Raw genomic sequence first — 15,260 nt, forward strand, 5'->3', positions numbered from 1 at the left:
AAAGCCCTTTTAAATTGATTAACAAGACTGACTTTTCGTTTGGATGAACCTGATAAGATGGAAATTGGGTACGATGAAGTTGGAAACAAAATACGTAAAGAGAATAATAACACTAATGTTGATAGTGTAATGCTATTTTTCCTCTCCGCTTATACATCTTTCTCTCCTTCGCTTTCTTTTTTCTGATCTCGCGTCACTCACTACACTTGTGCCTTAATTCGGCACTACTCCCACGCGCTCAAGTTAAAAACCATCTGAACAAACGTTTTCTGCTAGCTAACCTGTAGCTGCAACTTCTGTAATGCAAATAACGATTTAAGATACATGTAAACTAATATTTTGATTAATAACAAGCTAAGATCGCTTTATTCGAGTACTTCTTCAGTAAGCGTTCATCGCGTTTCATTTTTTTCTTTCTTCGCTTGTACAGATGGGCTTCATACGCATCGCCATCACCATATATGGGAGGGATACTGGGTCACTCTACGTAATACTGTTGAAGAATTTGTAACTTGAAAACGTTTGTTTCAGATATTGGTGTGAATTTTACTAATGATTTGTAACAGCTTTTATAATAGTTGCATAAAACCACAAGTGTAAAAGTTAGCGCGACGGATGTAAACATCCGACTAACGACGACTGAACATCCGGTGACGTCAGAGTGCTCTCGGGTTCCTCAAGCTGATAGGGGTGTGCCTCCTGTGAACTAAAGAGAAACGGAGCTGGGTGTGTAAAGTTGTGGTAAGTATCATACAAAATTCGGTGATATTTCACATTTTGTGACTTGAAATTGTGCTGTTTTAGTGGTATGTAGCATTTGAACCTATGTACATAGAGCAAGCTGTGATTGATTTTGTGAGGCGGACGGAGAGAGAGTGATAATCGATGAGAATAACACAGATGGGGCTCAGGTACCGTTAGGCCTAGGAAGCCCGTCATCCCCTGAGATCAGAAAGTCGACTGAACTGCTGCAACTTGTGTAGTGGAGTGAAAACCGTAAAAAAGATGTTTCAGTTTAGCGATTGTTATACCTATATAACATATCAATAGTATGAATCATATTCACTTTATCAAACTTTTTCCGTATGATATGCACATTTGGTTACAATGAAATAGTGCCCTACATAGTATTTGTTTTGTTTTGTAGCTCTCCCCTGTCAATGAATCACTACTAAATTAGTTGTTAGATGTTATAGACGGATATACTGTGTGAGTCTTAGTATAAATGTTAGATCATACATGCATCCGTAGTATATGTTATGTTAGCATTTACTAATGTGTTAAGGGGGAGGGAGGGATTTGTTTATCAACAACCAAGCATACTACTACCGCGCAGAGGATCAATGATGAACCAGTACTCGTAAGAACGGAAGGGGACTATCTCTTACGATTTACTGGAACGTTGTTTTACATTAGATGCATCAATTACTGGAAATCAATGAAATTATTTTTTTAAAAAATTACAAAGTAATCTTGTGTACTTTCGGAAGTTACACACAATGATAACTTGCTATTTCAAGTACAAGGGTTCAAATGCAACGTACCGTACAAATTTAACATATCCTGTATAAATTCAGCTTTCTTCTGTCTTACCTTCTAAAGCACTTTGACTCATCCGTACGTAATTTGAGATTCGGGTTTAATTGTTCAAGATTATAGAGAGTGTACATAGTGTCTTCTATTGACTGATGTACTCATAGATTATTTATTTGTTCGAAATTTACTGGTCGCTGCTTGTTGAAGTAAGTGGGAATAGTTTGTTAACAGTGATAATATCCAGTTTGGGCTACTAGTTTTAGTTATTGGCTTTTAAGTTAAACCAATACTTGCCCCCTTCATGGCAAGTGACTTGTGCGTTTTCCCGGGTTCAATTCCTAGTTTGTATACTTGCCTGGAATACGGACCTAAGTATTTGTAAATGGTAGTGGCCTTTAAGGAATAGGTTCCGTATCATATGGTCTTGGTTAAAATAATAATAATAAACGCTAAACTTTAATAATCAAGCAGTGAACGAATGTAGAACATGGCACATTGTTATAATGCGTTTAATTCATCCATGTGGTTCGGATTCGAAGTTAATCAGTAGGCCCCGTCTCATATAGGCTCGCTGCTGAAAGGGACGTTAAACTCAAAATCAACCCAACTCAACTGCATGTAATTCATATACATTTGGGGTACAATCTGTCTGTTTCTTCTATGATAATTGATATATGTGCTTATATGTTGTGATGTTACCCTTAATTACTGTAGGTAGTTCGTTGTTGTCTTAAATCTAATTTCTTCCGATTTCACAGTACTGTAGCTACGGAAGAAGATAAATGTCTTAGAGAAACGAGATTATGTACAATTCTCAGTTGATTTGAGCCCATTATTAGCTAATATTGCACTGACTTATTTTTGTTTCTTCAATATATTTCCATATCCATCTAAATAAATTTCGAATTATTTTAGTTTATCGTCTCTCTCATATGCTGAAAAGTATGCCGCGCTGAGGATCGAAACCAGACTACTGGATTTACTGGTTGGTGTGTTAACCACCAGACGAAACAGTGACACCTTTTCATACTTAGATTTTTCACTGAATTTACACTTGTAGAGGATGACGTATAAGAAAATTCTGTTACGTTATCCATTTCTGATGTAATACTGGGAAATATTTGTGTAATTTGTTGTATTAAATGCTTCTCTGATGTTGGTAACAGTTCACTGATACTTACCTGGTAGTCTTTTGTATGTAAGTCCTGAGAACAGTTTGATTAACAAGCTACGGATTATAATCGACGAAAATTGTGATTACTGTCAAAAGATGTACCTGAAGCATCCCTGTTCTTAATAATATCGGTATGTTGATAAGTTGTTTCAGTGGCAGCAACTGTCTTTTTCAAATCATTGATTCTTCATGCTTATAGTTGTTAAATGTCCTCCTTCTATACATTGATATGTTCCCATCCATATTAGACTTTTAAATTCCATCATGTTTGAAAATTCTTTAAGGTGTACCCATAATACCTTTTGTTAATGTGGGGTTAATTAAGGGTAATTCAGGAGCCGGAGAGTAGTAATAAAGAAACAAATTTCATACATTATGTATTTCACCCTTAAATGAAGTAGTTAAGTCTAAATCTTCCATTACTTTCCTTAGTATAACGATAGACGCTCAGGATGGTGTATAGGGAAATGGTATTCTTGAATTGTAACTGATAAAGAGATAATTATCGCTTTCTTCTCTGAATAGGTATATATTTATATTTTTAGTAACTCAGAAATATTAATACTAGGATTTTGTTAAATGCTTCACTGTTTTTTCCCCGAATTATATTTTGTTGATTTTCTCTTAAGTAACATTGTCCCTTATGCACGTTTTTCGTTCTTTCTGAGAACATATTGACACTCTCAGCGTAGTGATTTAGCTTCTTACCTGTAGGAAGTTACCACGAATATTAATAGATATATGCATGCATAATGAAGCCTTTGTTACGCAATTCTTGTATGCGTGATATTATAAAACGTTATTTTCAATGTATTGCTTCACTCTCTCGCTGATTTCCAGTTTTCGTATCCTATGTTCATTTGAAGCTAGAGCAGAATGGGACTAGCGATCCTACTTCTCTGTTGGCATAATATCTCCATTAAGCAAATGGAGCAGAATGGGTATTTCGACATAATACCTGCCCAAATCGTACTGTAAAAGATGAAATCAGCAAGTAAATAAGATTAAATTTCTAGCGATTTTCCGTGCTTAAGTCGTACTGATGTATGATAGAAATGATACTGTCGTTGTAACATTTTGTGTTGAGTATTAACCAAAAGATTGAATGATTGATTAAGAGTTTTTAACTTCCCTTTCAGTCAGCACAGAGTCTTATATAGCGTACGTAACCTAGTGCTGGAAGTGGTGTCCGACCCACTGTTCGGGTTCATATCCGAAGCCAGACACCCTCGACCTAATTTAAACCCAGGAAGAGGCATGCCGCTTTAATTAATTAATTGTCAATCAACTAGTAGGAATAATCTACTGTCTATCACTCACTTTTTGTGAGTGTTGACGTATTATTTAAGTAATTCTGATATTTCAGCGAAAAGCGAGTGCTTCACTATGACTCTTCTGTAAATTTTCACAGAGTATCCTGGTGTTTTGGTCTGCAAATTTGGGAATATTAACTTAAGAAAAAGAGTAAAGTTTTTTGACAAATTGATTAGTTCTTCTTTGAGAACCAACATGTTCTTGTTTAACAGTGATGACGTGAAAAGTTTGGATTTATTTTGTTTAAAGACTATTGTTTCAGAAGGAAGAATCTTGTTACACGAACGAATTGCTCAACTACAATTGTTCCCTAGTTAATTTTATTCCAATATCTCGAGTGCTGCACTTCTCCTCAGAGACAAAGCACAGGGTATTTTAAGACGTTTTTTACAGTACGGTAAGATAGATCTACACATCATAATAACTCGTAGATACTCTAGGATGCCGATTTAATATAGAAAATGAACTTAAATTGCTCCGATGTTTTTGTATCCCTGTTAAAATCAAATCTTCAATATTTCAACATTCGCGTTGGAACTGTGATCGTGAACGCTTCTACCGCAAAATAGAAGAAGTTACTGAGACTTTATGAAATTTTTAATTGTATTAACAGTGAAAATTTATACGTAAATGTTACTAGTGTACTGATAACCATTGAGGGAATCGATACTTTTGATTCAGAAGTAAAATAATATTAAGTGTGGAACGTATACCTAAATTATCTTTTCTTCTTGTTGTTGTTTCTTCGTTAGTTTCTTTTTGACACGTTAATAAAAGATCCAGTTTTAATTGTAGAATATTTGGTATAGTGAGAGAGTGTCAAGAAATTTGTAAACTCAAGCGCGCACTTTTTATTTAATGGAAGAAGGGGAGGTTTATATTTTTTTGTAGTATAGGTTTTATTGTGACGCTTTTGTTCGTTAACGTACTAATTTTCTTTTACGTACTGGTATGTTAATTTATACCGTAGATAATTAAGTAGAATAAGATATTTACCTTAGTATGTCTTCTTTTATTTGAGTATTCGGTAATTCTTGGCTTTCTTTTTTTTTTTTTTTTAACCTTCCCAAAAATTCCTATTTCACTATCCTGTTGGTATTTTTCTTTTCGTTCACCTAAAAGTTATCCTCAGTTTTTTGCTCCCTGTAATATTTAACGGAAAAAAAAAACTGAAGTTACAACAAACTCCCACTCTTTATTTTCATTTTTTTTTTTTTTTTTTTTTTAATTTTCGTCCTTAGAAAAAGGTAACAGCCAAGACTTACCGAAAATTCGGGTTATCAAATAAAGGATATATTTAAGTAAATATTTTATTTTACTTATTATCAGGGTTGGCAAAAAGCATGGTTTTTATTAAAAAAACCGGTTTCTTTGGTTTAAACCAGGTTTTTTTGGTTTAAACCAGGTTTTTATGGTTTAAATGATTTGCTCTATATATTCATATCATATATGGACAGAAATAAGTTTGTTTCGCCTTGATGTTATTATGCAACAACCGGGTTATGCTGGAAGGGCTCATATAAGCTTAAAGCGGAATAAAAACCGCTTCTCGAGTTACATCCGAGAGAAATTGTCCTATACGTTTGCGTACTGCGATACGTTTGCCGACTCACTTACGAAGGAATCCTGATAAAAAAAAAAAAAAAAAAAAAAGTTATACTGATCTTTACATGCTTCTTAATACAAATGTCAAGAGTCATTTCAGAAGGACAAAAAGATAAACATTTGCACAAGTGAAACCATTACACAGAATTACATATGAACAATTTCAAAGTACTACGGAGTACAGAAGAACTAATTTAGTTCAAGTTAGTTAACAACGATTTTTATGGGTCCAAATTAAAGAAACACACCGACTTAATCTGCATATTAATAAGAAAAGTGAATAAAGATACGAATTATTTGCGTCCACTTAGGCTCAAACTCATTTATACATAAATAGATACCACAGATACTTATTTCACTAAATGCCTCTCGTGGGGTCTGTATGACCCCCCCCCCCCACACACACACACAAAGTACAGCATTTTCGATGTATTTTATCAATAGTAAACATTGAAACGAAACAATATTTAGAATTTTTCTTCGATTGCAATTACATAACAATAATAACAGCTACAAAAAAATAACAAAATAAACTTGTAAAAAGAAGTCGCTTTTGTAGTATAATCTTTTTTGAGTAATGAATGGGGAATTTAGGTCTGAATGTAATACGAATAATATACGGGAGTGAAACGTGATAACCCATAAATGTGTGTTCATCAAGATTTTACAAACGCTTACACTTTTACGAACATTTTTTGTTTTTTGGTTTAAACCAGTTGTTTTTTTTTTTTGGTTTTAAACCAGCCAACCCTGCTTATTATTATATGTATATCTTTTGAAGACATGTTTTTCAAGTTTAATTAGATGGATAACGCATTTGCAAGGACTGTTCAAATGTTTCTCGGTATATAATTCTGATTTATTATTATTATCCATTAGCCATATTAGAGAATTTGGTCATCATTTTCTTCTTTACAGTTCTAAAGCAAACAAAGTAAAGGTCAAATATCTATTGGCAACTAAAATATTTGATCACCAAGGGCGATCTGGTGATCGGAAATTTCGCGTCCTGGTATAAAACCAGCAAGAATTGTGGTTTTATAAACCCTATTTCCATTTTTTTCTTTCAGTTTTTATAACTTCGATGCCATCCACTTGTTATGATAGTTTTTATGGGATACATTTGTCGAAGGATTTATTTTTGTCGCGTGTGTTAGTGAGTATTTACGTTGAAAAGCACATATAAGTCTTATATAACTTTTTTTTTTTTAAAATGGCCCAAGAGATTTTACAGAGCCATGTCTTACCAGCCGGCTTGTGGCACTCATGTCTCGTGGGGCGATATGTGTCCTTTCGTTGTTAAGGCTTACCTTTGTAAGATTGGAATTCGCTACCTCTCTCTTCTAAGTAGCTTCTCATTTGTCGTTACGAAGCTGGGTGAACAGCGCGCTGCCAACGCCACCTGGTAAGGTCACCCATCTTTGATCATACCTTGCACTGCTTGACTTCGCTAATCTCACGAAAAGCACTATCCTAGTGCAGCTAGGCCTTGGCAATAAACGTATATTAGATCTAGTATTTTATCCACTAGTTATAAAAAGTGAATAGGTAGATTGGTTATAGTTAACTGGATGAAATTGCTCTTTATATACTACCCGAAGTACACTAGTAAAACGAGATTTAGCACCAATAAGGTTATTTTAAAACACATAAATGCATTAAAGAAGGTAAACTATAAGCTCTTTCGCTGAACACTTCGTCAGGTTGGGAGCGAAATATCTAGGAGAAAATTAAAGGAAAAAGAAGTAACTGTGAAGTGTCTAGTTGAGCGCCATATTGAAGTTCGGTCACTTAATGTAAACTGTGTGATCATTTGGTATATCTTGCTGAGTAATAACGATAGTGTATGCATTTTCTCATGAATATACTGATAACAGATTTTGGAATGCAATTATAAGGATAGAATTGTGTATATGCAGAATGTGGACCGTGCGTTTTCCCTCAAAACATTCATCAGGTATTAAATCGAGGAAGTTGACTTCTTGTGAATCTCGAATATCCTTTGTTTTGTTCACGTATGTGAGTTTTTTTCCCCTTAATTTTGAGAAACTAGCATGCTGCAAAATGTCACAGAACAGAAACGCAAAGAAAGATGGTAATTACAGAAGTCTTTGTCTTATTCCTCTGCTTACAGCTCAATCCTCATTAGCATGGTTATTATAGGATGTTTATAAATTCATAGCTGAAGGCTTTCTTTGGTATTTGGTTACTTAGATCTAATGGAAAGGGCATGGAATATGAAGGATTGTCATTCCCTAAAACTGAGGATTTGTCGCTTTTAGAAAGTTACAACTGTATCTTTCGTCTTAGGTTGAAGAGGCAGAAGAATTAGCAATGTATCGTAACCTTTTCTAGGTAATTAGTACTTGAATTGACAAAATTTAAGTGGTAAGGTCAGGAATCATCCTAAGATACTTGTTTTTACATGAAGTACTTTTATGTTGCAAAAAGGATTACATAGTAAAGCACATACACAGAAATTTATTTCGGGATGAATCCAAAGCTTTTGAGAGGATTAAAATTTAATTTGAATATAAATTGTATTAAAATTTGTAAAATCACTCATAAAATTAGACTAAATTTACAGAAAAATCGGGTCTTCGAGAAGGAGGGGTCGTTCGGACCCACCCCCTGCGTACGTCACTGTATATATTTTTTAGTTCTACGGATGAAGGAGAATGTGGACATTATTTTTTTTTTTTGAAAAGGGAAAGCGTTTGATGGAACTCAATTCAAATGGGTTATTGATATTTACATAAGAAACAAGTCATAATAACGTGAAATACATACAAACTTCTGAGAATTTAGTAGATAATACAGTTAAAATTAAACTCCATCAAAAGCAGCTGCCATCGAATTGACAAAATTTTTTAAAGAAGTACAATCAGTAACACTTACTTTTCATGTGTATAATTTCAGTTGTGTATACATTAAATACCAGTTAGTTTTTCCATTTCTGTTTTCTTCGACGTACGAATGGTCTTTTCCTCACAGCTTTTTCCGATAGTGATCTGGTAGAGAATTCTGTTCAACATTTTATGAAAAAAGAGTTCATAATTATGTCACGTTAGTACGAGTTCCAACGAGGCGATATTGGATTATTAATAACACGAAATATTTCTTGATTTATCGATCACTTTTTATTTTATTTTTCATAATTAGGAACTTCAAGTGTAGACTTCTTATCTTGCAAACAAATAAAAAAAGATCTTAATTTATTTCAAAACTTTTACAGTTGTTTTGTTAGGTTGCATGTCATCTATACGAGATATAATATTCTTTAATGTTTTATGCTTTGAATCACCAAGAATTGAAATATTTAATGACAATTGGAATAGTTTGTTTTGCATTAATTTAAGCTGTTTTATGTTTGTATTTAGCCTCAAGAACTTCGGAGATTTTTGCTTTTATTATCTTTGTAGTGTGTGTGTGTGTATTATTTTCGAAATTAATTAGCATTGTACCCCTGTCACATTACGTCGATTTATACGAGTATTTTTAAGGTAGTTTGTTTTACATCCACGAGGAGAGCCTTCAATGAGAAGAAATTCATTTAGGGTAATTTTTGGTAATAGGAAAAATAATAATAATTCCTTTTATGTTCTCTGGTTAGAGCACTGGTTCCCAGCCTTGTTTACCTGGCACTGTTCGTAAATCCTGCAGACTTCATGCGCCTTTATCTTTCCAATAAATTTTTATAATTTCAAAGTTTGTTTCTGTCAGTTGACTTGTGTTCCTTTCTACGCTCTGCATAGCACCTCCTGCTTCAAGTTGGGAACCAGTGGGCTAGAACGGGGGAAAAAGAGACTTACTTTGTTTAAATGGTCAGAGTTGTTCTTTGTTGAATTTTAGCGTCCCATTTCAGCACTGAGGCTATGTGCATCAAAGGCGCACGCGTAGCCACTAGACCAGCTTCAAGGGCTAAGTATTTTATATATATATATATATATATACAGTATATAATAATGTGGATAGCGTTGAAGTTACAAGTTTTGTGGGTTCATTAAGTCAAGAGTAACATAGCACTTGTCCATTCTTTTAAGTGACTTTTACCTGTAGGCAAATGTAAAGGCACGACTGTCGTCAATAGATGATCTCTCGTTTCCCCTATCTTTCCGATGTATTTTATGGGGAGCAATAATGTTCACAACAATTTAATCAAATTCAGGATATGAATGTTCGAAGTTGTCCAAAGATAACTTATCTTCAGTGGATAATTAGTGCCAATTTTATTAATTTTGTTTATTTATTGTGGAGAACTTAATTTTACTGATCAGAAACATGATCCCAAAAATGAAAGAAGCAAGGTATATGCTTTAAAAAATGCATGGACTATTATTTAATTATTGATTCAGTTTAGTTTTGGGAAGGGGAACGTGCTGCCATTCTCTTGGTGATCAGCTGTTCTGTATAAACTCACCCGAAGCCATCAGCATGGTTTTTTGGTAACATAAACTACGATAAATTAAAAGTTAGGCGTAAGAATATTTTCAGAAAGAAGACTGCATCCCATAAAATTGAGGCTTATAAGGGCAAACCCTGAGTCATTTCATGTCAAATCAACACAAAATTTCAGATATACTCTTACAGATTACTGATATTTTATATTTTGAGCGCTATCATCAGTGTGTAGAACAAGCGGAGACCTCAAGTTGATTTATGAACTGGTTTCGAAATTACAGACCTTCAAGTTTAACCCTTGTCCGGGCAAGATATTTTTGTAACGTAGACGGCAACTGGGGCCTTACCAACTCTATTAGCCTTACCAACTCGATATGTTCATGACTTTAACTTCGACTAAAGATAGAAGAATTCAGAATTTTATGTCATCGAAATATTTATGGTTATTGAGAAATTAAATAAATATATATATATATGAAGCTACCGGGCGTGGGAGGCCCCGCTTGCCCGGATAATGGTTAAGAATTTACCAAACATTCAGTGAATGATATTTGTTCAGTTGGTATTTGCGGCTGACCCAAAGAACCTAGGACGTTGGTAATGTGTCATTTTAAAGAATTTCAATGCTATATAACACTATAGAATTTTTAAAAAAATCGAAATAATTTAACTTTTAAATTTGATTTTCTCAAAAAGCCATATTTGGAAAATTTTCAAAAATTATAAAACTATAATCGTACTGTTATAAATGTATCCCCAGAATTTTCTTCTGGGATGATTTTTTACAAAAGTTTCCGCTTCAAACGTGGAGTTGAAAATAGTTTTATTGTAGGTTCTTTATTTAAAATAAAATAACATAAAAATAATAATAATTATAAACGAAAAAAAAAATATGGATGTATTCAAATCAAATTATTAAGATATCACAATGTCAGAAAAGAGTAATGACCAAGTTTCTGTTTATATTTGGAACTTCAAATAATCTTTGAATACTGCTTACAACTTAGTTTGGAGTGAATGTGGAACATCTTTTGTCAGGCAGGGTGTATAGTATGCCTATTGGGATCAGAACTTATTTTACACTGTTTACTGCACGAATCCAAAGAACATGTAGCTTCCAAAGATATACAAAAGATGGGCCAACAGAGTAGGAAAAACATACTTTCGCTTAATCTTTCTCCAAAACTTACATCAGCTTCTACCTGTTGTTATAGATTGCACTTATGTCTGCCACTGCTAATTTATGGTCGAATTTGGTGAGTATCTGTGCAAATGACCTATGGCAATACGAAAATACCTCAATAAAAAGTTCGAAAGTATCTGAAGCTACAGGAATGAACTTGTGAAATTTCTGTGCCCCAAGAATTGTTTGTACTTTGTTAAAGCAATCTTGTAGGAATGTTGCTAACTCTGTGAACTATTTTTGAGTAACAATATAAATTGAACTCCAGTAGAGTTTGCTGGTGCGTAGTCGAAAAGCTGCCGGGATAAAGATTTGTATTATCATACCCTCGATGCTGCAAACTTGCTCTCAACCTCTTGACTTTGCCACCAACTCCATTACAATACCTCTTTTCATGAGTTGTTGCACCAAAATGCCATTCACTCTCAATGCTAAAATCAGCTTTATGTAAATATAGGTTTTAAAAGTTCGTTTTGTTCTTACACTAGATATATCTTTATCAGTCTAGTTTCTCAAGAACACAATGATTTTCTATTTCAAACAGTACACTTTCGTAGCATTGTGTTCGAGACTCTCCAAAAGTATAACATAACTTATATGCTCTGTTTTTCTTTTCTTCTTCTTTATAGTACACTACAAAAACGACGACGCTAGCATTAATTATTGGGGGGATGAATAAAATGTTTGGGGGCAGCTATTCTTGTGTACACCGAAAAGGATAATTTTATATTATTTGAGCTACGTTACAATAACGTATATATGGGGGCGGACATACGAGTCACCAGGTAGTGCCCGGTAACCTCTGGCGTCGTCACTGACTATAAATGGATGAACAGTGGCTTGCTTATCGTATCATTATGTAAAGTAATATGATGTCATAGTAAAATGAAATCTAGTGTAACGTCTATATTTATGCCATGTAGGCTAATGGATAAAAATTTGAGTGAGTGACGGAAAAATGGTGGAATTGGGAAAAAACTGAAAACTCGCGAGAAAATCCACGGACACACTCTAACTCATACGTCATGATCTGGGATCGGAGTGAGCAATCTACCACTGGGACATCTGCTTAGTAATTACTATTATTATTGTTAAGTATTATGCCTATTGGCAGGTTCTGGAACTAATAGAGAAGAACATTTTTTTTTTTTTTTTTTTTTTTAATCGTTAGATTCTGGTTTGAAAATGTTTCTTTTATGTTTCTCGATCTTAGCTTCCTCCTTTAACTCCTAATGTTTTCTTCTGTTTTCATATCGATCAGTTGTGTTCTTCGTCTTCCTACTCCTCGCTTTCCTTCCATTTATCTTTGTATATCGTTATGAAGAAAACAATTTCTTCGTAAGATATGTCTGATCCACTTGGCTTTCTTTCCTACGATGGATGCTGGCTCAAAGCATCCTCTTCGCTTCTACCTGTTTTAAAATATCTTCGTTTGTTTTCTCTCCCTGTCCATTTTACCTTTTTCCAACACCACATTTCGAAGCTCTGTAATAATTCTTCTTTAACTTTCGTACTGTCCAAGCGTCCAAACCATACAATTTAATACTCCATATATAGCTTCGTTAATCCAATCTTAGGCGTGCTACTTAGAAGTGATCGTTTCTTGCTGAATGCCTCTTCAGCTACGGCAGTTTTTAACTTGATATCCTTGGTGCAGTAAGCGTCTGTCGTCCAAATACTTCCAGATATGTGAAGTGATTATCCTTTTCAAGCTTTCTTTTTTCTATTCTAATCCGTAAGGACGTGTTTCCCCAGGATATTCACATAACTTTCGACATTTCGTTGTTGATTTCCATTTCATATTGTTTCTTAGGTTAAATACGACACTGAATTACAACTGAGTAAATCTCAAGTTCCATTCATTCTGTACCTTTTCTAATCAATTGTGTGAATAATTATAATGTAATTTCTTGACGATACGACCCATGAGTGGCTATCAACCAAACATTTTTTTATTTTGATTATTTTCTCTCTGTTGTTGGTTTGTTAATGTAATTTAGTAATAATTAATACGGCATTAGTGAATGATGTGAAGGATAAATATTATATTACTGTATAACTAATGTCACATTTTATAATGTGTAAACCTATATTTTTCAGCCTAATAGCTTGCACTAGCGGTAATAACTGTTCTTTGCACGGGGAGGGTAAGGTTTATGCAATATATCATATTCAGAGTTAAAGAAACGAGTGAAATAAATAAGGAAGAGCAACTCCTTCGACGTTGCCTAGCCTGACTCTCTCTTCTTGTATAAACTTAGGCTTAAATGTCATTCACCAATCTGCTTAACGGTTCTGAAAACTGGATTCGACACTAGTATCGCTCATTTGGGCGTGTTATTTTTCATTTCCATGACGATGAGGACTAAACATAGTCGCCTTCGAGAGTGTCACTATTCATCTTAGTGACCCCGAAAACTATGGATTTGATACTAATATTCGTCGAGAGGTCCCTCGTGACTACATAGTTAGCGTACGCGAGAGACCCGGATTCGCATCGCGGCACTAGCTTGTATCGTTCTGGTCCTCCATTAAGCAATAGGTCCACATCGCACATGCTGCTGAAAAGGACGCTAAACTTCGAAATGAAATGAAATCTTTTAAGTTTTACGTCTCACGGTTATGCCGACTAGACTAAAGGAGACGGTGATTATAAGAAATGAATTGAAGTAGTGGAATTAAGAAGGTGGGAGGAAACGGGAGAATCCCAATAAAACCCACGCACACGGTGTTTGTCCACCACAAAGCTCACTTGGCGCGAGCTGGGATCGAACCAACGTTAAACTTCACTCTATTAGCATTTATATCCGTCGTTCTGAGTACTTTTAGGCATGCAGTTTGATACCCCGCACATCTCTTCCAAGCCGTAAATTCTAAAAACGGCTTCGTACACGATTAGACCTGGTAAAAAATCTCTGTCTACAAGATTTAGTGGATCTAGGCGAGTCTTTTCTATGCGAAAAGTTAGTGACAGACACTTACACATTATTTTGTTATTAAAGATTGTGTGTAAGGTGACTTCTACTATCGAGTGACAGTTGTGTATTAACACACATATAAAATGATAAATGGTTGTATGATTTATTATCTGATATAGCAAATAATTTTTGTGTATATAGGTCACAAAATTTCAGACCTGAATCTGGTACGCAGATCAGAGAGTTTGACCCATTTTTTTCTTCTCAATTCGAAGGTAAACAAGTAAAGACTAAATGCTTATATCCAAGCTAAAATATTTGGTCTCCAATGGTAACTTGAAGTTTTGCAGCCTGATCTATGGCATTAATAGCAAATAGAATTCCTAACCAAAGTAGCCTGTCTCGACTTCCACATCTGCTAACAATATTATGCAAAAGGAATCCTAAGCTGACGCACTCCTGATTTTGACATTAAGAGCTTGTTTACTGCATGACACTCATATCTGGCGATATGAAATACCCAGTGGAAAGCAGTCCAAGTAATGTAAAATATTACAGTTGTTCGGGATTATTTTGGTGAATATATCAGTGTTCATACCCTAGTACGAACGTTATCACTCAAGACAAAAACTTCATATTTGTTTGTCATTACGAACTTCCTGTGGTAACGTAAGTTCATTCTATGCATTGTCTCACAATAGCAGTTCGAATTCATGATTTCATACTGTGTAAGCAAGAGACGATAAATAATATAGTAGCATTCAGATCACAGAAGGAACATCTTTTGAGGATAAAGGAATTAAAGCACTGCTTGTGAATCACTTGATGTTGATGAACGTCTACTCGAGTCAGACTGGGTCCATTTTTTCTGTAATTTTTTAAAGTGTGAATTGAATTTTCGTGAACTGATATATAGGATGCTTGTGTGATGGAACTGAGTATAGCGTAGACTTTTATGTATGGCATTAATAAAAGAATGGTACTCTGAATCAAAATAGTCTTTCCTGGCATTCATATACTGTTGGGTGTTGAGCATTTTGTGCCGAACCATGCACATTGTGTTTCAGAGTTAACAGTTTATGCTAGTTTTACGTCGCACGATTATGCTCTGTATGTTAAACGAGACAAA

At 34.5% G+C, this 15,260-nt stretch overlaps 1 protein-coding gene across 4 annotated transcripts in view; it reads left to right on the plus strand.

Moving 5' to 3' along the window:
- The first annotated feature begins 307 nt into the window (after positions 1 to 307).
- Positions 308 to 15,260, plus strand: part of rhea (Talin_middle and talin-RS domain-containing protein rhea) — a 270,830-nt gene continuing 255,877 nt past the window's right edge. For 2 of the 4 annotated variants that reach the window (XM_081735806.1, XM_081735808.1), the window contains exon 1: positions 317 to 741. The gene's annotated coding sequence lies outside the window, so the exon portion shown is untranslated. Of the gene's footprint in view, positions 742 to 15,260 lie in introns of all 4 variants that reach the window. The other 2 variants (XM_081735810.1, XM_081735809.1) reach the window with 2 other exon arrangements.

This window comes from Thermobia domestica, chromosome 13, assembly GCF_964235325.1.
Source record: "Thermobia domestica chromosome 13, izTheDome1.hap1.1, whole genome shotgun sequence".
Classification (NCBI taxonomy): domain Eukaryota; kingdom Metazoa; phylum Arthropoda; class Insecta; order Zygentoma; family Lepismatidae; genus Thermobia; species Thermobia domestica.